At 41.7% G+C, this 25,117-nt stretch overlaps 1 pseudogene across 1 annotated transcript; it reads right to left on the bottom strand.

The window, feature by feature from the left end:
• Positions 1-18,866: 18,866 nt before the first annotated feature.
• LOC143633640 (putative SWI/SNF-related matrix-associated actin-dependent regulator of chromatin subfamily A member 3-like 1) lies at positions 18,867-22,694 on the bottom strand (annotated as a pseudogene). The gene is made up of 3 exons (XR_013153698.1): positions 21,252-22,694; positions 20,193-20,484; positions 18,867-19,794 (listed from the first exon to the last, which is right to left on the bottom strand). The product of XR_013153698.1 is annotated as a putative SWI/SNF-related matrix-associated actin-dependent regulator of chromatin subfamily A member 3-like 1 (transcript).
• Positions 22,695-25,117: the final 2,423 nt, after the last annotated feature.

Raw genomic sequence — 25,117 nt, 5'->3', positions numbered from 1 at the left:
ATAAGATGAGATGGTCATACCATTTGTGGTATTTATAGCCGAGGGTAGGTTTCCAAGGAGGTATGGCCGGCTGCAACAGTGTTCCTGTTCCACCAACAGTAGCCTACGCACGTGCCCTGCTGGTAGTTGGTGGGTAGGCAGCGGCTGATAATGACCAGGCCTGCTGTATACCATTCCTTTTCCACCAACTGCCGGCTACGCACGTGGTATGACAGGAGTTGGTGAGTAGGCAGCGGCTAATAGTGACACAGTACAGGAGCATGCTGCTCGCCATACTGTTGTCAATAAGCTGTCGTATCTTTAGTCAGATCTTTTTCCCATACCTCGTCAGGTACAGTACAGAAGATCTTCCCGTATCGTACGGACTGGCTTATTTGGGCGGGAGTATTCCCCCTCCCGCCCTTTTGCGGGATTGTTCCCGGCTTCGCTCATTCCTTCAGGTGACACTGAGTGATTGAGAGCTAAGTGCCTTGTGCGTGTAGCCTTGCTGCGCGGGTGACCTTCCCTGATGGCTTGTATCCGAGGCTGCGGGGACAGGCGGAGTCCTTCACCATCTGGAGGCATTTCCTGCGGGACCAGCTTGCGTACTGCGCGTAAGGACGTCACGTCTCTGAGCATGGTTGGTCCTGCGGATCCAGTTGGTTTCTGCGCAGACGTCGCTCTTCAAGGTGAGTCTTGCGGGTCCAACTGGGCTCTGCTGGGACCTACCTCTTCATATACTTTATCTACTTTGTGCTTTAAGTACATTTAATGACTCAATTAAAAAAAAAAGAGTTAATTGCATTGATTATTCTCGGAGGTTTTTTTTTTTTTTTTTTTAATAACTTACTTCTTTCATTATATAGAAACATAGATATTCTCGGAGTACTTGTTATACACGTGAAAATCAAACATAAATTGAACTATCTATTTTTTCCTTTTAAAAAGGTATCATACACAAATATTAGTCAAGTAACATAAGATATCTACGTAAAGCTTGACGGTAACAAACTCTACCAATAATAAAATGTATTAAATTGGGGGTCAAAAGTCAAAAGTTACAATAAGTGAATTAAGTGGGTCATAATCAAATTAGTTGGATGGTGTATGGTTTCGCGGTTGGGTCCTATCATAGTTCTTTTTTATATTTTAAACATATGTCTTTATTATAATGATACATAAGTTATTATGTTATTAAATATTTTAAAATGAAAAGTTACATACATTATAATAGTGTTAATGACTTAATGTGACAAGTAGATGGATAAATTAATAAGATATTACCCATCAATCAGTTTTATGAAGTTAGAAAGTATCTTAGCATAATAGCATGTTAAGTATGATTAAACCTCATAACTTATATTATTTAATACCTTGTATACTTCCTAGTAAAAATCATATATAGGTTAATTTATCAGCTATATTTATAAATAAATTAGTGTTTATGTGTATCAATAAAGATCACAACAAAAATCAGTTGTTGAAGTCGTCTTTAACTATAAATTCGACTGCCATTTAAAAAAAGTCCGACTTATTTTATATTTTTTTAAAATGTTAAGAAATAAAATAACGTTTAGTCTAACGGTATTAAAGAGTTAGATAAATATTTATTTTGCTAAAAGGATGTGAGTTTAAGATAAGTTGTGATGAGTGTAAGCATGTCATGCATTGTATATAATTACTTTTTGTTGTACCTAGCTTTAGAAACATGTGTGTTACATGGGATAATTTTATGTATGAATTACAATGAATAATTTATACAAATAAAAAAAATAATTAAGTCTCTTTATTATGTTAAAAAAATGTATTACAAATATGGTCGTTTTATATTATTAAATATATTTGAATTTTAAATTGAGAATGAGTTGTTCTACCATGAGTATAGAATAATGAAACAATATCATTGAAAGCAACATTTAAAATAATGAGGCCTTTTGATGTGAAAGATGTAGCTAAAGTTTTTCACAAAAATGTTATACATTCCATATCCGGTAATAGACAAAAAAGACACAAGAGTTTCCTTTTTGAACACCTTTCATGTTGTCCTTATAAACACATTGTTGTTTAACTATCACAATAATCTTATAATATATATAAAAATGGAAATTTATCTATGATTTTTAAGACTAAATATTTGTAAAAAAAATTAAAAAAAAATATTATAGTTTTCTTTGAATTGAAGATGTCTAAAAAAATTGAATGTTAATTTACTCTTCAAACATAAACTCTTATATATATATATATATATTTCAATTTTAAAGAAAATATATTTATGACACATAATTATTATATTAATATTTTTTTAATAGTATGTATGTTTAGAATATAATTATGGCATTAATAATTCAATTAATAGAGATTGATCAATTAATACGGTATGATGAATTAATAATCAATACTATATTTATAACCAAGATTTTATTCTTTTTAATCAATGAAAGAGAAGTGATTTTGGCGGAAATTTGATTGTGGAAAGTATCCTCAGAATGCCATGTGTCCAGAATTATTTTCTTTTATTAGTATAGACAGATTACATAATTACTCTACTTCATTCTTATAATTAGCATGTTAATTTCATTTGTATTTGATTCAAACCATATATATATATATATATATATATAGGGGATGGTTATTTTGAGAACCATGGTGAGTTTTAAGAACTTTAAGAACTCAATTTTGAACCACACATTTAATTAAATGATATGAAATATATGGCTGAGATTAAATTTAATTAAAAAATGAAGCAGGAGAGAGAACACGTATTTTTGATAATTACAAAAGTTTAAACGTTAGTTACACATGTGTAAAAGATCGATTCGGTTTGTAAAAAATGCCGTAATTTTTTGTACATCACTTACACTTACGTATTACACATGTGTAAAAAAAATTCGAAAAAAAAATTGTTACGTTGAGTTCTTTCGAGTTCTTAAAACTCAAAGTGGTTCTAAAAAAGAATCAATTATATATATATATATATAATAAAAATAAAATGATATGTGTAGAAAGTGATATTAAATAGTATTGATTAACCCCAATAAATGAATGAGCTAGACTGCTAGAGTTAAACTATATGGGTTATTTTTCAAAGATTGTTTATACATATAAGTTTATATGGATTGGTTTGAGGTTCGGGTCAGTTTGATGGTTTTGGAAAAAGTTTATATAAAAATATGATAAAATAATAAAAAATACACCGCATTAGAAATTAAAAAAAACACATAATAGAAAGCTAATGAACCATTCAACAAAGTAAGTCTAACCAAAGCATATAATCATATTTTATATTGTTTTTTTATCAACAATTACAAACTAACAAACAAATTAAAACTAACAAACTAAAACTAAAACTTAACAATTAACAACATCAAGAACAATTATAGTGTAAGGTCTAACCTGTGATATAATTAAGATAAAGCCGAATTTAAAAAAAAAGTTCAAAAAAACTGTTGGTATGAAAGGCCTAACCTGTGATCTTCAGTTTACAAAACCAACAACTTACCAACTAGACCAACACTCATATTGTTAGTAGAGTGGTTCCTTCTTGATTTATAACGTGGTTCCCTCTAATATTTTCTATATATCATACACTATAATTTCGAAACTCGGGTGGTTCTGGAGAACCACCCATTTGCTTTGTAGATCCGCCATTCAATACATGCCTATACATATATATTTGAATAGCCAACGTGCTGTTTTGTACAATAACTATACGTAATTACCATTACTAATAAGTATAAGAGAAAACTTCGGTGCCGCAAAGCCTCGTTGGGCCGGTTTGCGGCACCTTTTTTGTATGCGGCATTTTGTTTTTTTATACTTTAAATTTTGGTACCATAATAAACGTAAGGAAAACCGACCAAATGCTAATTTTGTTTTTGTTTCAGTATCGTAACAAACATGATTGAATTCAACCAAATTCGTGTAGACGCACCGGATTTTGTTTTAATTCCGGTATCGTAACAAACATAACCAAAACCATCTGAATACCACTTGTGTTTTTGTTTTGGTTCCAATATCTGATGAAAATCAACAGAATTCGCTTCGACTTACCGTCTTAACACCTGGGACCGACAACTTAGGTTTTGTTACCATACGCCTAGGTTTTACTAAGCTGCCCCGGGGCAACACGCAGGGTAATTCCACTAGTTATAAACATATGTTGTGTGATTGTTTATATACGATGTTTGATTATTAATGTACATTGTCTAAAACTGTGCGTAACTATTTATATATTTGTGTAAATATGTTTGGTTTTTTTCTTCTTTTTTTTTGTAATTATATATGGTGTGACCACATTTACACGTTGCTTCAAGGCACGTGTTGCATCTTGTTGGCTTCCCAAATTTCGCACACTAAAATGATTCATTATTTCATTACAATAAAATACATAATGTATATATAAATATACGTACATATATAATTATACACACACACCCATATATAGTGGTGAGTTAATATATAAAGAATGTGAAACCACCTGAACGAGAGATATGTCCTTGGGTGAAGGGTGAATTCGCTCACACCATAATCACACATAAGCACTACATAATTATGCATAAACTAAGCACACATTATATAATTAAGAAACCACACATAGCTTACCAGTTAAAAAAAATATGTGGCAAACTTAAAAAAAATGAGCAATTGTAGGTTATTTCAATTTTACATCTTTTGATTCTTAATATAAATAACCTTTTATTTATTTTTTAAAATATAACTACACATATTGCAAATTCCGACCCTCACATTTTCTACTCATTTACCTTCTTAACGCACAAAAAATCTGATGAGACTCGATTTGGTTTAGTGACTTAATTTGAAAAAAAAATGGCATAAATGACTTTATTGGAATATATACTTTTAAACTTGGATACTATATATTCTTAAAAAAATAACAATAATAATAATAATAATAATAATAATAATAATTGTTTTGAAATACAGAGATATTTGATAGAATAATGATAATTCCATATAAATTCTGAAAATAGTTCAAAATAAGAGAGATAAACTGAAAATAGTTCAAAGTAGGTTCCATTCTGAAAATAGTCCTTCCAAAACTATCTCCCACGTGAGATCAGGATTCGTGACGTGAGATTTGGGTATCCTATCACAAACTGACACGTGTCCTTTCACAGATAAAGTTTCATAGAAATTTCACTTGGCCGATAGTTTTCAAGTGAAAATAGTTTTCTGAAAAACCATAGGGTTGGAATGAAAATTGTCCGTCACATGAGGTTTCAAAGTCATCGTTATCCGCGTTTTTTTGAAATGCATCTCCTCGGACGCATTCCAAATGAATTTCGTCAGCTACGTTAAATTTCAAAAAAGTTGGAAAAAAACGATACGTTTACAAAAAAACATAGTATTTGTCCGATGATTTTTAATAAAGTAAAAAAAAACCGATTAGTTTACAAAAAAGTTTAATAGAAACGATAATTTAGCTCTGAATTTTATCTTCTCAGATGATTTTCATTAAACTTTTATAAAATCCGAAAAATTTGTTAGATGATTTTCAAAAAAATTTAAAAATACGATAATTTCCCAACGAATTTAATCTCTTTAGATGATTTTTATAAAAATTTTAAAAATATGGCAAGTGTTAAGAATGTGGTGGGTGGTGGTGGATGATGGCGGTGCGTGGTGGTGGTGGATGATGGCGGTGGGTGGTGGTGGTTGATGATGGCGGTGGGTGGTGGTGGTGGTTGATGGTGGTTGATGATGGCGGTGGGTGGTGGTGGTGGTTGATGGTGGTTGATGATGGCGGTGGGTGGTGGTGATGGCGGTGGATGATGGCGATGGGTGGGTGGTGGTGGTTATGATGACGGTGGGTGGTGGTGGTTATGATGGCGGTGGGTGGTGAATGATGGCGGTGGGTGGATAAAAAAACTTTTTCTAATATATATTCTTTTTATGCAAAAACAGATAAGTTTCATCAAAAAACTATCGAATTAAAATACTTTGTAACATAATCTATCTTTTTTGACAACACGTCTTTTTATGCAAAAATAGACGAAATTCATTTGAAATGCGTCCGAGGAGATGCATTTCAAAAAAACGTGAAAATCATCTTTTTCGAAACCCTCACGTGTACGGACAACTTTCATTTCAAACCTATGGTTTTTCAGAAAATTATTTTCACTTGAAAACTATCGGCCAAGTGAAATTTCTATGAAACTTTATCTGTGAAAGGACACGTGTCAGTTTGTGATAGGATACCCAAATCTCACGTCACGAATCCCAATCTCACATGGGAGATAGATTTTGGAGGACTATTTTCAGAATGGAACCTACTTTAGACTATTCTTAGTTTATCTCTCCTGTTTTAGACTATTTTCTGAATTTTCCCAATATATAATGGCTACCAACAAGGAAAGAGACTTTTTTTTATTCTATTATATCCAATGGAAGAAAGAAAAAGGAACGTCACTTTTAAGTTCGGATAAAATGGATGTATCTACTTATTATAACGAAATGAAATGCGTACCTTTGTTTACTTTTAAATGTTGGCCTCTTAGTTTTGTGCGTCATGTAGCAAATTGAATTTCCATATAATTGTTTAATTATAAATAAATGCACATGTAATAAACACACGTAGGTGTGCAAAAGAAGGATAAATTGCTAGAAAACACAGCAAATTTTCAGAAAATTATTCTCAGTCACGTGAAGGAATGAGCAAGGCGGGAACAATCCCGCCCAAATGAGCCAGTCTGATTCTGAAAGATCTTTTGTACCATACCTACCAAGGTATGGATAGGACAGGCGATCTGACCAGAAAAGCCCATGAGCCAATCACAGGGTGACAGCTCACCGACAACAGTGCGAGGAGGAGCACCCTCTAGTACTGTTTCACTATTAGCCGCTGCCTACTCACCAACCCTTACTATGGAGCATGCGCAGCCTACAGTTGGTGGAATAGTGTTACTGTTGGCCGTAACCTATTCACCAACCAGCATGGCCTGCGTACAATCCACAGTAAGTGGGACGTGCATAGTCTACAGTCGGTGGAATAGTGCAGCCGACTTTGTTACTGTTGGCCGTAACCTACCCACCAACCAGTATGGCCTGTGCGTAATCCACTGTTGGTTGAACAGGAATACTATTCAGCCGGCTGTACCTTCTAGAAAACCTACCTCCGGCTATAAATACTCCAACATCTTGGAATGGTAAGATCATCTGCTATCCAGTTATCTAGCAATCTCTTAATATACACTTATATTCAGAGCAACCTAGTCTGATTCTCACGCCGGAGGGTGGTCACAAGGAGGAACCCCCCCCCTTCTCAGTGACGAGCTTACGGTGTTTGTTTTGCAGGTCTCCTGAAGAACAGCCTTCTCAGCTAGACCTCATTCGTGGGAAACATTACTTAGCCCCCAGATTATCTATAATCTGTACCGGGTCACTTAGTGTTTCTTCATTGGCGCCATCCGTGCATAAAAGCTAGAACTATTTTAGTTTTCACAATTTCTGAAGAAATGGTTAACGTTACTCCGGTCCAAAGGCCTGTAACTGACCAAGAAACCCCGGTAACCACCCCAGCAACTGGGGGGAACACCGGCGGTTATACAATCCTTACGAACACTACCCCGACTACCCAAGCCGGGGCAAGTGGAGTAAATATTCCATTGGGGTTCACCGATACCCAACTGGAAAAACGAACGAAGGTCCCTCGCCAAACACTAGATCAAGTGAAGGCGTGGGCCGAAGCACGGCAAAGAGAATTCCAAGCCGAATTGGATGAACGCTTGCGTTCAGCTCAACAGGCTGACGAATTCACCAGTACTCGCCAACACCTCAATATGAGCAGTGACTGCGAGTACTCAGAAGACGAGTTGGAGTCTGATACCGACGCGAACCCTCGCCATAAGGCGAAAGGGAAGCGTAAGGACACGGACGTCCAACCAAAAAGGAATTTTGGGGAAGCTTTTAAACCAATCGCGGAGAGAAACCCGCGTGACTTCTCCAAAACCTTTAGACCAACTGCTACAAATGCAGGAAGGTCAAAATTCGCAAGAGACATTGCGGAGGCAATCGCCCCGAGAAGTGCCAAACAAATGTCAAACATTGGCACTTATGATGGTCTATCCGACCCAGACGACCATCTGAACAGGTTCATTGCGGGGGCTACCGTCAGCAACTGGACGGAACCTACGTGGTGCTACATGTTCCAGATGACTCTGGTCGGAGCAGCCAGGGCATGGTTCGATCGTTTACCGATCCACCACATATATGACTGGGCGGACTTTCAGAACAAGTTCAGCCAGCACTTCAGCCAACAGAGGAAGTACACTGAAGAGCAGTGGACGATCCTCAACTGCGTGAGAGAGGAGGATGAATCTTTACTAGACTTCATCACTCGCTTCAACTCCAAAAAGCTTAGTCTCGGCAACATAAGTGAGGATCTGGTTCGCGCCGCCTTCATCCAAGGCGCCGAATACCCAGAACTTATCCGCACGTTGACGGGTAAGGATGGCATGCCATCCACATGGGATGCCATCATGACGGCGGCAAAGCGCTTTGCCGAGACGGAAAAGCAACTGGGAAGGGACCTTCCCCAGAGTACGCACCTCTACACGCAGAGGACAAGAGAGAACAATGTCCGGATCGCCCGGCAGAACAAAAAGAGGAGGCTAGGTATTTGGCAGTCAAGGGTAAACTTTGACACCTCATCCAGCTCTCGCCCTCTTGTTGGCGGAAGGGACAACACACACCCTTCAAATCGAAAACACCGGTGGACGCCACTCACAAAGAGCGTCACGGAGATATTTGCCACGGAAAAATTGCCATGGCCCAAAGCCCCATCGATCCGGCAGAAACCTAATGCGGATCAAAGCAAATCCTGTGATTTCCACGGGACAAAGGGTCATGGTACTGAAGAGTGCACATCCTTGAAGGATATTATTGAAACATTTGTTAAGGATGGAAGGCTTGCACATCTCGTGGCATCGATCAGGAAGGGAGGAAGGAATGACAACCGGTACCGAGGTAACGGACGAAAGCCCGTCGACATCAGCATCAACATGGTTCATGGCAAGGTCAGAGGAAGAAAAAGACGGGTGATAGAACCATGCGCGTGGAAGGAAGCTGAGGTGCGCTTCCCGCGAGTGCCAGGAGGCCCCAGCAAAGAAGGCCCCATCGTCATCAGAAGCCAGCTGGGGCACTACATCACCTCCCGCACTCTTGCTGACAACGGCGCTTCGTCGACAGTGATGTACAGGCAGTTCTTTGATAAGCTGGATGATGAAGACAAGGAACGCTTGGAAACGGTCTACGCTTCAATGGAAGGGTTTGATGGCAGTACAGAAACACCCCTGGGTATCCTATCTTTCCCCGTTACTCTTACTGATGGGAATCATTCACGCACAGAAGACGTGGATTTTGTCGTGATGAAAAAGCCACACCACACATACGACATCCTATTCGGAAGAGATGGGATGGCAAGATTCAACGCCGTGGTATCTTCAGTCCACGGCATGATGGGATGGCCAACAGCTGAGGGTGTAGCAATGATCTCTGGCATTCCCCAGAATTTGGTGAGTGATAACGGCACCAACTTTGCTGACAAGAAGCTACAACAGTGGCTGAAAGAACTTCAAATCACCCACACCTTTACCTCAGTGGCACACCCGCAAGGTAATGGTGAGGTGGAAAGAGCAAACAAGAGCATCGTCGAAGGCATCAAGAAAAGACTTTTGAAACACAGATCCGGCTGGGTGGACGAGCTTCCGCACGTCCTTTGGGCAAACAGAACGCTGAAGAAGGCCAGTACGGGGGAAACCCCGTTCAGCCTCACTTATGGCACAGAAGCCATGGTCCCGGTCGAAATTGGTCTACCCTCACCAAGGGTCTTGAGTCAGCCAGAAGACAATGATGCGGAAAGACGGTTGGATCTTATGCTAACCGAGGAACGCAGAGACTTAGCCGCAGTGCGTGAAGAGAATTACAAACGACAAATGCAAAAGTACTACAACACGCGGGTAAAACTCTGCAACTTCAAGGAAGGAGACTACATACTGCGTAACAACGAGGCTTCGAACCAAGAACGCCCAGGAAAGTTGGCCCCAGTCTGGGAAGGGCCATATGTTATCAAACAAGTTCTGGGAAAGGGCGCATACCGGCTCGAAAGGCTCGATGGCACTCCCATCCCAAGAACATGGAATGGAGCTCAATTACGCAAATGTTATATGTAGATCAATTCCAAAACTTGTAAAGAAAAGGCCAAGAGCCACTTCTAATGGAAATGAATCTCCTTTCATAATGTGTTTACCTTTATTCTTATGAACTCCCCACGGGTGCCGGTGTTTACCACATAAAGGGGGAGAAGTCGTTACGTGTGGAAGGCGGCAAAACCCGCATAAACACAACGTTAAAAATAAGGGAAACCTACACGCAGGTATGATGTAAGTAAAGTTTAGCCATCCTTGTAAGTGCAAGTGACGGTCTTATCCGCACAATCACAAATAAGGAAGCAAAACTTTAAACTATCATTTACCACGTTCAAAGGTTATCCTAAAAAAAAAAAAAAAAAAAAAAAAAAAAAAAAAATACAAGGAAAAAAGGAAACCCTACACGCAGGTCAGGTATGGGTAAAGTTTAGCCATCCTACCAAGTGCAAGTGACGGTTCTATCCGCACAATCACGAAGGAGGAAGCGAAACTTTAACCCACTATCAACCACGTTCAAAGGTTAACTTATCCTAAATACTTAGAAATGAGGAAAACCTGCACGCAGGTCAGATAAAGGTTAAAGTTTAGCCATCCTACCAAGTGCAAGTGACGGTTCTATCCGCACAATCACGAAGGAGGAAGCGAAACTTTAACCCACTATCAACCACGTTCAAAGGTTAACTTATCCTAAATACTTAGAAATGAGGAAAACCTGCACGCAGGTCAGATAAAGGTTAAAGTTTAGCCATCCTACCAAGTGCAAGTGACGGTTCTACCCGCACAATCACGAAAGAGGAAGCGAAACTTTAACCCATCATCAACCACGTTCAAGAGGTTAACTTATTCTAGAACACTTGGAAAATTGCTAACTTAAACTAAGTATGCAAGTCATGAGTTTATAAAGCAAGGAATCCAAAGAAGGAAATAACAATCTTATACGCAAAAAGATTTATATTTCAATAATATATTACAAGAATGGCCGGGTTACTACCCGCCTAGAAGAGAATCTATACAAGTCTAAGCAATGGAAAGGGATCTTCGGGGTCAAGCTTCAGGGCCGCCTCCACTAGGACCCGCTCCGTCAGAAGAACGGGGTGGTTCGAGGAAAGCTTTGAGGACAGCTAACCCATCATCAGCAACAGCTACTTCATCCACCTTTTCCACCACTGGATGCGGGAAGGCGGCGTATTGGTTCAATGCTTGGTCGTAAATGGCTTCGGTATCCACATCGAACAAAGGGAAGTTGGAAGGCGGGACGCCTTTCTCAACAAACCCTAGACCAAGCATGAAGCCGGCCTTTTCCCCATCATCATGAGAAGCGTTGAGGGCTGCGGTCATAGCATCATCGTAGGAGGTCTCTGAAAAGACCCGACGCACAACCTACAAAGAAAAAATTACAAGTATTAGAACCTTTTCTTACAAAAGAAATGCGTGAAGATAAATCTAAACATACCTGAGGCAACGCTTCTCGAAGAAGCCATTGGAGGGCAGCTTGAGCTTCGGTATGGGCGCGTTCGGCTTCGCTCTTGTTAAGGTTGGCAAGTAAAACTCCCTTAGCGGCAGCCTCTTCGACGCCCTTAAGCTTCCGCTCGGTTTGGTCAAGCACCCCCCTCTGGTCCAGGATTTCCTGGAGTTTCTTGGCATCTTCCATTGCCAAGGCATCATGAGCGCGTTGGAGAGCCTCTAATTTGCCTTTCAGCTCCTCATTCTCCAAACGCAGAGGCTCAGCAACGGCTTCAGCCTGGGCAGCCCTCTCGGTTGCGTTTCGCGCAGTTTCCCTGGCCAGCCGAAGCTGTTCATTCACAGCTTGGGCAGCCTTGGAACGGGCCTCGAGTCGCGCCTGAACTTCAACCTCGAGGGCCTTGAAGGCCTTCTCCTTGGCGGCGGCAGCTGCCGCCAGCTGTTGGTTCTCCTCCCGGAGAGCACGCGCTTCAGATACGTCTTTGGCGCGAGCTGCTTTCAACTTGTTGTTTTCACGACAAAGCAGCTCGATGCGCGGCTGCATCCGGGCCTGGAGAACCCGAAGCTCATTGGTTAGCCTACCCTCCTGGTAGCTAGCCATGGCTTCCCCCAACGCACCATGAGGAGCAGCGTGGCGAGCCCAGTCCACGCACTCCACAGGGGTACGAAGGGTTGTTCCTCGGCGTATGTTCCATCGTGGAACATACACTTCATTGGAATCCGACACTGCAAAAGAAACAAAGACAGTAAGGAAAAGATGATAAAAAAAAAAGGGAAGAACAAAGGAACCCTACGCACCTGTAGGGTCAATGACAGGCCGATATCCGCCAAACCCATCACCTGAACCTAAAGGAAATCCATCCAACAGGTCAGGCAGATGGGAAGGTGGCAAAGATCGGCGGGAAGCCCTGCGCGTACCTGATGGTCCTTCTGTCGGTGCCGGTGGCGCCGGCACGGTGGCAGCCGCCGTGGTCGCCGTCGTGGTCTCCGCCTCCTTAAAAGCAGCAGTAACCGCCGGTTCCGTGAAGGATGCTGTAAAAATCGCACTCACGGCCGGCGGTGACGTCATCTCGGCCGGAACAGTTGGTTCGACGGAACGAGCAACTGGACCAGCGGATGCAGGCGCAGGCGACTGGGTCGACGCCTCAGGAAGGCTGACCGAGCCTACCGTCATTGGCAAGGAGGTACTCCCCTGGGTTTCACCCCGGATTGCGTCAACATCCACGCCTGCACAAAGAAGAAAGTGTTAAAAGAAAATTATGAAGTGACAAATCTACAAAGGCATTATGATTATACTTACGGGTTTTCTTGACCCTGAACGTACGGACGGGCGGGGAGGAACCCGATGGAGCCGGCCTCTTGGTACCGGTCACCGTCGTCTTCGTTGGTTCTCCGGAGGTAACGGTCGTAGCCTCCGGAGCAGTGGTCTTCTCACCACCGGTCTTCCCCGCCACCTCTTCACTATCTGACTCCGTGTCAGATAGAACCACTGGATCAGCTGTGGAGGCCTTCTCCTTCCCCTTTACGCCGGCAGCAGTCTTCTTCTTCCGCACAAGGGGAGGACCATCTGCGGATTCCTCAGAAGAAGATAGGATGTAAGGATTTCCAACAGCGGGTACAGCATTGAGGGGTTCGGGATAAAATATCTCCTTACCTGGCCGCCGGTGGCTCAGGATCTCTTGGCCCGGCGGATAGACCTCCACAAACCTATCCGCCGTTTGCTCCAGGATGGGCAACTCATTGTCGTCCAGAGCACGAGTGCCCACCCGCACGGGACTGTCAGCTTCCCGCGGGAACAGGAGCGACTCCAAATTATTCCCCTCTGAAAGAAAAGAAACAGTTAGAAAATAAACTAATATCAGCAAGAAAGACAAGACATACCATAAGGAATAGAGTTCAAACCGTATTCGAGAAGGATAGGAAACCGAGACGCATCCTTCCATACCCGGCTCATCCCCAGCAGCACCATCCCGGACTCCGCAAACCGGTAAACCGGAGATTGGACCCGGGATATCTTCGCGAACCATTCCGCCTCCTGGTAGCTGGAAGCGTGAAGGCTCGGAAGCGCTTGACCCTTCTTGAACTTCATAGCAATGGGGATGGCGCGGGCAGAGATGTAGAAGAACTCCCGCTTCCACGATCGGAGACTGCGCTCGGTCACGCAGATCTTTAAACCCTTAATACGGGTTGTCAGGGTGTACCACCCTTGGACGCACCTCCAAGTATAGAAGGTCATCAGGCGGTCCACGTAGGGCTCAATACCCAGAATCCGGCACACCCACTCGAAGTGCCGGACCTTGGCAATCGCCATCGGATGCACCTCGGTCAGGTGCACCCCGTGCCTCTCCAGGACACGGTACATAAACTTTGTCAATGGGAACCTAAGGTTTCCATAAACAAAGAATGCAGCATATACCCCGATCTTGCCACTGGGGGCATCGTACACAGTCTGGTGAGATTCAGGAAACTCAGGCTCGAGAGACTCGAGCATGAACTTCCTGACAATGTACTGGTACTGATCGACAGGTAGAGCACACTGGCACTCGCCAGCAGTACTCCTATCGTCGGCTACAGCTTCAGCATCATGAGAAGACATTTTTGCAGAAAGAAGAGTGATTTCGGGAAAATGCTTGCCTGAAAAAGGGGAGTATTTGCCGGAAATCACTAAGAAGAAGAAGAGAGGTGAAAGTGTGAATTGCAAATAACCCTCTTCCCCTTTATATAGTAATCGCAATTAATGCGGTGAATTTAATGCGGAGGAGAGAGAAATCGACAGTGCAATGAAACTATGACACGTGGCAAAAAGCAAGCTGGCAACAGCTGTTGAAAGGACGTGCCAGTAACTTCGCGGCCACGCGCCCAAAAAAACACGCCCACGCGCCTGAAAAAGCGACTGGAATGACCATGTTCTGTCACGTCACCATAACTTCCTGCACGTCCTGACACAGTCAGAAGACGTTTCAGATGTTTGGATTGTTCTTATCCTTACCAACCTTTTGAATTTCAAAATTCAAAAAGATTCAAAAGTAAGCGGGAAAACACCCCTTACCTTGGCAACCAGGTAACCATAAGACGGACGCGGGTACAGTGTTAAGGCAAAACCCTTCACATACCTTGCACCCGCAGGGAATTGAAGCCAAGAATACCCCGGCAACAAAGTAACTATAAGACGGGTGCGGGTGCAGCGTTAAGGCAAAACCCTTCACATACCTAGTACCCGCAGGGAATTGATGCCAGGGGCACCTTGAAAGTAAAGTAACCGTAAGACGAGCGCGGGTACAGTGTTCAGGCAAAACCCTTCACGTACCTAGCGCTCCGCAGGGAATTGAAACCAAGAAGGATCTTCTGGGCAATGCTTGCGGAAACGGAAATAACATCCCCGCATAGCGGGAACGTCGAGAACTACATTGTTTGAGGCTCCAGGATGGAATTGGTGGTTTAAACATAATTGATCACTATGTTCAAAACCACTAAAACCTCAAGGAGAATCCACACAAGTGAGACTCAACGCTCCTGACTTGCGAGAAGGTTACATACCTACCCGCATCATACCCAAAGATCAAGCAAAAAAAATCGGGAATTTTTGCAAGTGACGTTAGGAAACCCACGGGAAGAATCCCCACGGAGAACCTTAAAACTAAACCCTTTTCAAAACCCCTTGCTTAAAGTCCAAAAGTCCACCTCACTTTATTAAACATTCGTGAGAAGAACATTGGACTGGGGGGACTTGAAGAGGTAGGTCCCAGCAGAGACCAGTTGGTCCCGCAAGACTCACCTTGAACAGGGACGTCTGCGCAAAGGCCATCTGCTCCCGCAGGACCCACCATGCTCATAGAATCTTACGCGCAGTACGCAAGCTGTACACGCAGGGAAAGCCTCCCAATGGTGAAGTACCCCGCCTGTTCCCGCAGTTGCGGATACAAGCCATCAGGGAAGGCTACCCGCAGACAGCAGGGCTACACGCACAAGACACTAGCTACTTCAGCAGTCACGTGAAGGAATGAGCAAGGCGGGAACAATCCCGCCCAAATGAGCCAGTCTGATTCTGAAAGATCTTTTGTACCATACCTACCAAGGTATGGATAGGACAGACGATCTGACCAGAACAGCCCATGAGCCAATCACAGGGTGACAGCTCACCGACAACAGTGCGAGGAGGAGCACCCTCTAGTACTGTTTCACTATTAGCCGCTGCCTACTCACCAACCCTTACTATGGAGCATGCGCAGCCTACAGTTGGTGGAATAGTGTTACTGTTGGCCGTAACCTATTCACCAACCAGCATGGCCTGCGTACAATCCACAGTAAGTGGGACGTGCATAGTCTACAGTCGGTGGAATAGTGCAGCCGACTTTGTTACTGTTGGCCGTAACCTACCCACCAACCAGTATGGCCTGTGCGTAATCCACTGTTGGTTGAACAGGAATACTATTCAGCCGGCTGTACCTTCTAGAAAACCTACCTTCGGCTATAAATACTCCAACATCTTGGAATGGTAAGATCATCTGCTATCCAGTTATCTAGCAATCTCTTAATATACACTTATATTCAGAGCAACCTAGTCTGATTCTCACGCCGGAGGGTGGTCACAAGGAGGAACCCCCCCCTTCTCAGTGACGAGCTTACGGTGTTTGTTTTGCAGGTCTCCTGAAGAACAGCCTTCTCAGCTAGACCTCATTCGTGGGAAACATTACTTAGCCCCCAGATTATCTATAATCTGTACCGGGTCACTTAGTGTTTCTTCAGTAGGTGTGCAAAAGAAGGATAAATTGCTAGAAAACACACAATGGTGTGCACGGTTCATTTCTTCTTTACATTGTTGAAAATTGTCGTAAAACTTTAAGACATTCGTTTTCATGTCACGAAATTTATAACAAAGTTGTTGGTTGGTGTGATGCGGTTCACATCCCACAATAGTGTGAAACTTCGTCATAATGTGGTCCCACATGGATCCTCGTCAATGTTATGTCAAGCACGAGGCAGCGCTTCCTCCTCGATTGAAATCCACTTTATCATATCACTATATCAAACAAACGTTGTATATTGTGTAGTCTATAGCCCAAAATCAATCAATTAAACAAACAAACATGGTAATATTGTATGCGACTGTAGATGAAGAAACTGCAACCTGGATCATTATTTGAATCGTGTAATCACTATAAGATAAACATATTTGCGAGTTGCATACAATGATTTATCGGATTAGATAGAGAACTCTGATCATGGAATTGGACTTTTATTAGATGAAGAAGTAGAGAGAGAACCCATAACTGTTTATTCTCTTTGTATGTATTCGATTGAGAGAGCCATACCAATTAGGGAATTAAACATCGATCATTATTTTGCCAAAATAATTCCTGTATATGAGCCTAAAAGATCAATTAAGCCCACTTCATGCAACAACCCGAAAATTTCATGCCAAATTTGACAATTTTTAAAAGTTAAAAGGAGCCAAGGAATAAAATCGCGAACAAAGAAAAGGCATAAAAATGCGTAAGGATAAAGTTCAGACCTTCGTTTTGATGTTTTATAAGTCGAGGGACCAAACTGTCATTCGGCCAAACTTAAGTCTAGGGTCTTATCTGTAATTTTCCAAACTTCAGATGAGATGGACCGTCTCATTGTTATACGGTCTGTCTCATTCATAACTTAGATATTAAGTTTGTTTTGAGACAGGGTCTCTCATCTGCCTACAATTTGTGACGGCCTTGTTATACGCGGATCGTCTCATTATTAGACAACCCGTCTCATCAGCTGGGTCAGCAAAAAATGTGTTAAAGTCGACCCTAACGTGTCACAACGTGTATGATGACTCATCATATGATCCATAGGCTATATAAAAAGGTTTAGATCGTCCATAAACTTCACATATCACCAAGGATCTATATCAAACACTTTCAAGCGAGGTAAGCGAGTGTTCGAAGCGTTAAGGTAGTGCAAGGCCAAACCAAGGCGTTCTAGCTAAGAGAAGGCTCTGATTATACGCTCCAGAGGTGTTAGAAATATTACCAAGTCTCCCTAGATCGTGTATAACTTGGAAGAGAGGTATAGTATCACTAGACTCGTTTAAGTTCGTTTTTATACATTAAGCATTATCATTCAAACCTCAAACATATCTAGTTACAAAAGTTATAATGAATCTTTTAAGCATGTATAAAGTCTTAGAACATATAAACGTAAGTAAGAATAATGTCAAGATAAATTTTAGCCTTAGCGGGCCAAGCTGACGGATTAGACAGACCCTCTAATCATTATATGGTCCGTCACATCCTCATTTTTATACGTGTCAACTTTTAGCCTATACGGCCCAATTGCTTAAATAATAAACCCGATGTTATTATAAAGCCCAAAGAACATAAAATATTTAGAATTAAATCAAGCTCACAATTTCGAGCCACCTAACTCGTTTAATCTCTAACATTATTTTCTCAATCAACAAGTTAATCCAATAATATTAAAATAACCAACAACATACCGGTTTTCTGATTTATTTTTTTAGAAAACTTAAGTATTTTTGTGATGGTTCCGTTCCAGTTGTGTCTCAAGTATAACATCATGTTGGGAAATTGATTGGCTTTGGTGGTCCAAACCGAATGATGTATTTTTAGACATCCAGATATAGTAAAATGGTGGTTATGTCCACTAAGGAGAACCCACCCCACACGAAGTAAAGTATGTCAACCTTTTTAAATAGTCTAAAACTTTATAGTTCTACTTCTACAATTCTCTTTGTATTATTTAAGTCACTAAACAACTTGAAAAACAACGACCCATTGATACAATGTAAGTTGCACTATGATAGGTGCCACAAAGGGATCAACATGAAAGAAATAATAATAAATTTTATTATTTTTTAATAATACCAAAAGTTTAAATTTTTAAAGTTAAAATTACATTGTTATAAAATAATATAACTTATCGCTTTATACTCAACATTATTGAAGCCACTAAACAGCTTAAACTTAACAAATAACCAACCACCCATTGATACAATGTAAGTTGCATGATAGAATTGCAGCTGTGGCAATTATGAACAAAATTGTAATATACATATGTTGATGTTTGATGTAAAATTCGAAATGACTTGAGGTACAAATTAAATTTTTCGAGTTTGTATTTAAACATTAAAGATGTCGATAATAAATCTCTATACACTTAGATTCGCGGTTACAAAGATGATGGATATAGACTCCAGTGTAAGTTTTATACTTTCTGCTCGTTTTAGATAAAATATAGTCTTTCAGATTTGACACGTTAAAAATATAGATTGTACCATATATGCGTCATTTAAGATGAAAATGTAACACACATCTACTCGTTCATAAAACGGGCAAATCTAAACCGTCTAATCCACAAAAACCAAAGAATCTAACAACCGAAACGACATAACCTTCACAGAGACATTAAGGTACGAAGATCTGCTAAATTAATCTCTCTTTTCTCACCTTTCTCCTTGTTACTAAATGCCTCTTTAGCCAACTTCTGCTTCTTTTCTTGCAACAACAATATCCTCTCATCAACGCTATCATTAGCAATCATTTTCACCACTTTAACCGCCTCCTTTTGCCCGATCCGATGGACACGATCCATCGCCTGTTCCTCAACCGCAGGGTTCCACCACGGCTCCATCAAGTACACCCTCGAAGCCGCGGTTAAGTTTATCCCAGTACCCGAAGCCTTAAGGCTCGCCAACAAAACTGTGGGCCCACCCGCTTCCACATCACCAAACTCTTGAATCACATTTGCTCGCCTTTTCGCACTCATCGCACCGTCTAAACGTAACGTCTTGAACCCAGCTTGTTTTAACGGTTCCTCGAGTAGAAGTAAGAGCTTACGGAATTGGGAAAACACAACGGATTTTATTGACGGGTTTTCGGTTCTAGAAGCTTCTAGAAGTTTTAGAAGAGCTGCTGCTTTGGAAGATGGTTTACAGGTGGCATTGTCGACCTCGGGGGCGTACTCGGGTGGCGGTGAAAAGAGGTCGGATTCGGTTAACCTGTGGCGGCATGACGGGCATACGGATATTGAGCTTTTTATCGCTCGGATTATGCAGCTTTCAAAAAAACATGTGCGCACGTTGTGATTATTATTTTAGATGGCGGTGAGAGGCATATCGGGCAATCTAGATCTTCACTGTCTTGTAGTAGTAAAACTAGCTTTTTAAGAAGTTCGGGTTTGTTTGATGCATCTAAAAGTTTAGATGAAAACAGAACGCGATTAGTCGACTGCTTAAAAGAATAAACTAAGAGATACACAGATGGTCCCGTGTGATTTGAGCCAAAATTTGGATTTCGTCCCGAATGTTTAAAAATTGCATTTTTAGTCAATACTTACACTTTTCTCTTTCATAAACAGTCCCTGGGTCAGGTAATATGACAATTATGCCCTTTCTAAAAGTTAAACTTCAACCCTTTTACTATTTCACTCTTTTAAAATTTACAGTTTAACCGTTGATGTTTATTACTATTGCTATAAATATTACTTGGACCGAACCACAGTCCACCCTCCACAGGAACCAACCGTGTAATTTACTCTAAAAATATATGCACGAATGGAAAATTAAATAAAGATGGAAAATGAAAGTACCTTCAAAGTTGAAGGACAAAAGTGACGATCTAATATCTGGAGGGACCAACTCTGTATGTGTGCATATTTGGCGAAGGCGTAAAATGATGCTTAAAACAGTAGAGTAATTAGATGTCACGTCTCCTCTATCAATATACTTTTCTACAAAATTCTTTGCTTCGGTTTCCATCACATCATACAACTTCCGTTCGTCTACAGAAAGCTCCACGTGACATGTGTGGACGGTTTTCGGAGGTAACCCGATTTGCGCTTTATCTTTTGTTCGTCTCAAAGAAAACGCTGCCATCAATACCTAAAAACAAAACAACTTTTTTAGAAGCTGTTAAAAAAGTCAAGAACACGAATTGTATGATAAAATATGTCGTAATTCTGATCCGTTTACTTTTAAAGAGTCAAACGGGATAACTACATAACTTACTTAAAAGGAGAAACGGGTCATTAAACTCATCAAAAATGCATTTTTAACAGTTGCAAGCACGTAAAATGTACTGTTTTTAAAGGTAGATTATTGACTTGTTGCCTGAATTAATAACATATATTATGTAACCATATTTGACACATTTACTAATGAGAATAGAAACAAAACTAATCAATGTTTGTGGGCCATCCCGGCCTGTTTTGAAGCTTAAACACAACCCGTTTGAACCCAAACCAGTCCTGACCCACCCGTTTTGGTGCCTCTAAAGAACACGAGTTGTCATAAATTTACTCATGTTTAAAAAATAATAACATTCTTAAAAGTTAAAAGCAGCTGACAAAAACAAGAATTCACATTAATGGGTAATTTGGGTTATGAAATATCTGTAACAGGCCAAATCCAAATTTTTAGCTAATAAGAAAACGGGTCGAACAGATTAAAACTTAAGAGTCATCTAAATTCTAAAGTGTATTTGTAATTAACTATTTTTGTAAACATATTTAATGTAAGTAACTATTAATAATTGTGGATAAAACAGTGTTCGTAGATTAAACCGTTAACCAACCCAGCCCACACTACAAACTACCCATTATGAATAGGAGCCATCTTTAACCAGTTCTAATAAATTTACTCGTTTTTACCTGAAGCCTTGAGAGCCCGTTTGCATTCCCTTGCGCAATAGGCCGTTGCACCAAGTTATCCCAATAACTTTTAGTCGAAAACGGCTCGAACCTCAAAAACGCCATGAGAGAAAACAAGTCCATGGAGCCATTTTGTATCGGTGTACCAGTAACAACCCATCGGTTTCTAGCATTCAACTTATTCACAGCATTGCTTTGTTTAGCCTTATGATTCTTAATAATATGCGCTTCATCCAAGATCACACGCCACCAATCTATCTTCTTTATCGGATCATAGATGAACCCAGTTCACTACCTAATGTACTATAAGTTGTCAAAACTATATCATACTTTTGAAGCTCAGAAACATCTTGCGTTCGGTCCCCATAGTACATATACGCTTTCAACTTCCCACGTTTCGTGTGCTCGGTTAACTGCGTTATCCAAGTTGAAAATACCGAAGGCAGACAAACAACCAGTGTCATTTTCGGTCCAACCCGACTCGTTAATTCTTCTATTTTCTCTTTCTTACTACCCTTTCGTAATCTTTTCTGACTTTTAACAACCGACAGCTCGGTTTCAGTTTCCGTTACCATTTCCGTTCCCGTTTCCACTTCAATTACTTCACATTTTCCATCATTTAAAACCTTACATTTATCCAAAGCGATCAACGAAAGCAACGTTAACGTCTTCCCTAACCCCATATCATCCGCAAAGATCCCACCACGTAACGGGTCAGGCCGTTCATCCATTTCATAACGCGTCAACACATTAACAAACCCGTCACCTGTTTCCTCCCAAAACGGCGGCAACTCATCCGAATTCTCTCGGTTATACAACCAATACAACCCCTGCTTCTGATGAACAAACAACTCAGCCAAAATCAAATCTTTCGGAGGCTCAATAACCCCCATTAACCCCATTGACCTCCCGTTGACTCAAACTCTGGTCAACGAGCTTAAAAACCTCATCCAAATCAGTCTTCTTCTTCTCCTTCACAACGACCGATTCCGATATCCCAAACAAAGGGCTATCATCAGATAACAAACACAACCCATTACTCACAAAGGCTAACCTAACATATTCAAACGAATCAAGATTCTCAAACACGTGAACATGACAAGGGAGTTTATACATAGCATTGCTTTTAGGGTTTTTGGGTACAATTCCTTCAACGTGGATTAAATTGGCGTCAATTAACGGTGCAAGAACACTGGATACCTTCTTCTCGATGTGACCCACTTGAACTAATTGAGTGTTGATGACTTTGATTGCGTTTGAGTCGAATTGGTTTAAGGGTTCGCGAACAAGACCCACCATTTCGCGGCCGGTGATTCGACCCGAGTAGTATTGGAGTCCGACGATGTTGGCGATGATGAAACCCGCCATGAAGGTTTCGGAATCCGGTGGTGGTGATGGTGGTGGTGATGATGATTGGGTTTCGTCTTCTTCAATTGTAGTCATTTTTGCAGGTTTTGGGGGCAGTGGCCTCGTAGGTGGAGTTTAAATAATTTGTAATTCTAGCGCCCTAGACAAAATAGGGGGTGTAAATGAGTCGCGCGGTGTTTATGACTTTCTCGATAAAAACTCGAATAAAACTGGTTAAAAGTTCTTTTATTTGAAATAATATGAGTTGAGTTGGTTTATTTTTGTAATCGAGTTAAACTTGACCCAAGTTCGATTCACGTCATGGCTCAGCTCGTTGGCTCGAACTTAGGCTCGATCAACTTCAAAATCGAGCTCGAGCCTAGTTGAGTTGCCTCGTCTAATTTTGAGCTCGAGCTTGAACCCACCCTAACTCGACTCATGAAAAACTTATAGCCAAGAGCTCAGGTTGTTTCGAGCGTTTTTTTTCTTATTTATAAAGCTTGTGCTCGGCTTTTGAGTTACCTTTACAAGCTCAAGTTCGGCTTAAAGAATTTATACTTCTAACGCTCGTAGAAAGCATTGGAGTGTAAATGAGACGAGCTAATTCGGGCCCTGGCTCGGTCAGGAACGAGTTCGACTCGTTTAGTGCGTTTTTTATAGAGGTCGAGCTTAGGTCATGAATCACTTTTTCAAGCTCGATCTCGGAGAAAATAGTTTGCCCGCCAGGTGTTTAAAAAGGAATCATCATCAACTAAAATTTTGAAGAAAATAGTTTGCCCGCCAGGTGTTTGACAAAACGCCTCAATGAAATAATCTTTGTTTTTGGTGTTTTGAGGAGGGGAGGGCAACGGGTGGTTGCTCTCCTCCTTCCTCTTTGGTTCGGGTGTTCATTCCTCAAACTCAACTCGAGTTTTGTTTTATTATTATTTTTCTTGGTGTGGTACTTGGCTACCAGGGTGTTTTGTGGGTCGGGGGTGGTATGACCGGGGCTATTGAGGAGGTTGTTTGGCCGTGTCCGTTTAGAGGCTTCCACTGTTGCCCGGATGGATTACCGGGGTCCAAGGGGGTTCGATTGGCCGCACATATTAAGCGGCTTCATTTGTCATCGGATGACAAGAAAGAGACCTTACGGGAGGCGATCTCGACAAATTTGGATTTGTTTATTTCGGTTGGTGAGGCTTTAAAGGTCTCGCGTAGGTGGATGTGTGGAGCGTGTATGGAGTCACATGCTCTCCGTCGGGGGTGCCATCATGATGACGGGTCGGTCTGGTACAAGTGTGTCACGGGAGATGTGGAGGAATATATAGTGGGGATTGCGAAGCCACATGTTGGGAGGGAAGTTGTCGCGGTGGGAAGGGTGGAGGTGGATGTAGCTCTCCTTGAGCGTGTCTTCACTCTTCCTATTACGACTGTTAAAAACATTCCTCATAGTTGTCGTATGGCTTTTTCCCAAGCCTTAGTGGGTGCTCTGGGTAAGGTGGCGGCTATGCCAGAGTCTGTTGAGGCGTGGGTGAAACTGTTGTTGTTACCACGTTGCACCTTACGAGTTTTCAGACCTTCTAATCGTCAGCAACGCAGGTCTGGCAATAGAAAGTCTGAGCAATGCCGAATTATTCAACGGTCGCTATCCGCTTGGGGTGACCGTGACGGTTTCTTTGAGCTCCTTATATCGCTTTTTAACCAACCCCTAGGAGATGCCCCGGGTGGTGATGCGTTTGTACCCGAGTCTGACAACGCCGGGTTGGGCGCCAATATTAAACAATGTTTGCGAAAAGTTGCGGACGGGCATTTCACTGCTGCGGTCAAGGTATTATGCTCTTCAGGGGTTGCACCTTTCGGTAAGGATACTTTGAACGCTTTGTTGTCTAAGCATCCCATCATGGCACCTCCGATTATGCCTGTTTCCTTGCTTTCTGAGTCTCCCCTTGTCGTGGACGTTGATAGTGTGCTTGGGTGCATTAAGTCTTTCCCTAAAGGGACTTCGTGTGGGCGGGACGGTTTGCGAGCCCAACACATTTTAGATGCGTTGTGCGGAGAGGGGTCTCCGATTGCGGATGGTTTGCTCAAGGCTATCTCTGCGGTGGTTAATTTATTTTTGGGGGGAAGGTGTCCTAAGGTGTTGGCAGAGTTTGTTGCGTCTGCCCCACTTACGCCGTTGCTTAAACCGGACAATGGGATTAGACCTATTGCCGTTGGGGCCATTTGGAGGCGGTTGGTCTCTAAGGTGGCTATGAGGGGTGTCGGGAAGGAGATGGTTAAATACCTCGGTGACTTTCAATTTGGGGTGGGAGTCCCCAGTGGGGCAGAGGCCGTGCTTCATAGCGCGAACAGGTTTCTAAATCAGTTTCATTCGGATGGGTCATTGGCTATGCTTACTGTTGATTTCTCCAATGCCTTCAACTTAGTTGATAGGACGACCCTTCTACATGAGGTCCGGAGTCGATGTCCTTCCATTTCTCTTTGGGTGGATTTTTTATATGGGCAGTCGGCTAGGTTATATGTGGGTGATACTTTCATTA

Source organism: Bidens hawaiensis, unplaced genomic scaffold, assembly GCF_021521415.1.
Source record: "Bidens hawaiensis isolate Kalapana, Puna unplaced genomic scaffold, B.hawaiensis_p1.1 tig00006836_1, whole genome shotgun sequence".
In the NCBI taxonomy this organism is placed as follows: Eukaryota; Viridiplantae; Streptophyta; class Magnoliopsida; order Asterales; family Asteraceae; genus Bidens; species Bidens hawaiensis.
This window is presented reverse-complemented; position numbering and strand designations above follow the sequence as displayed.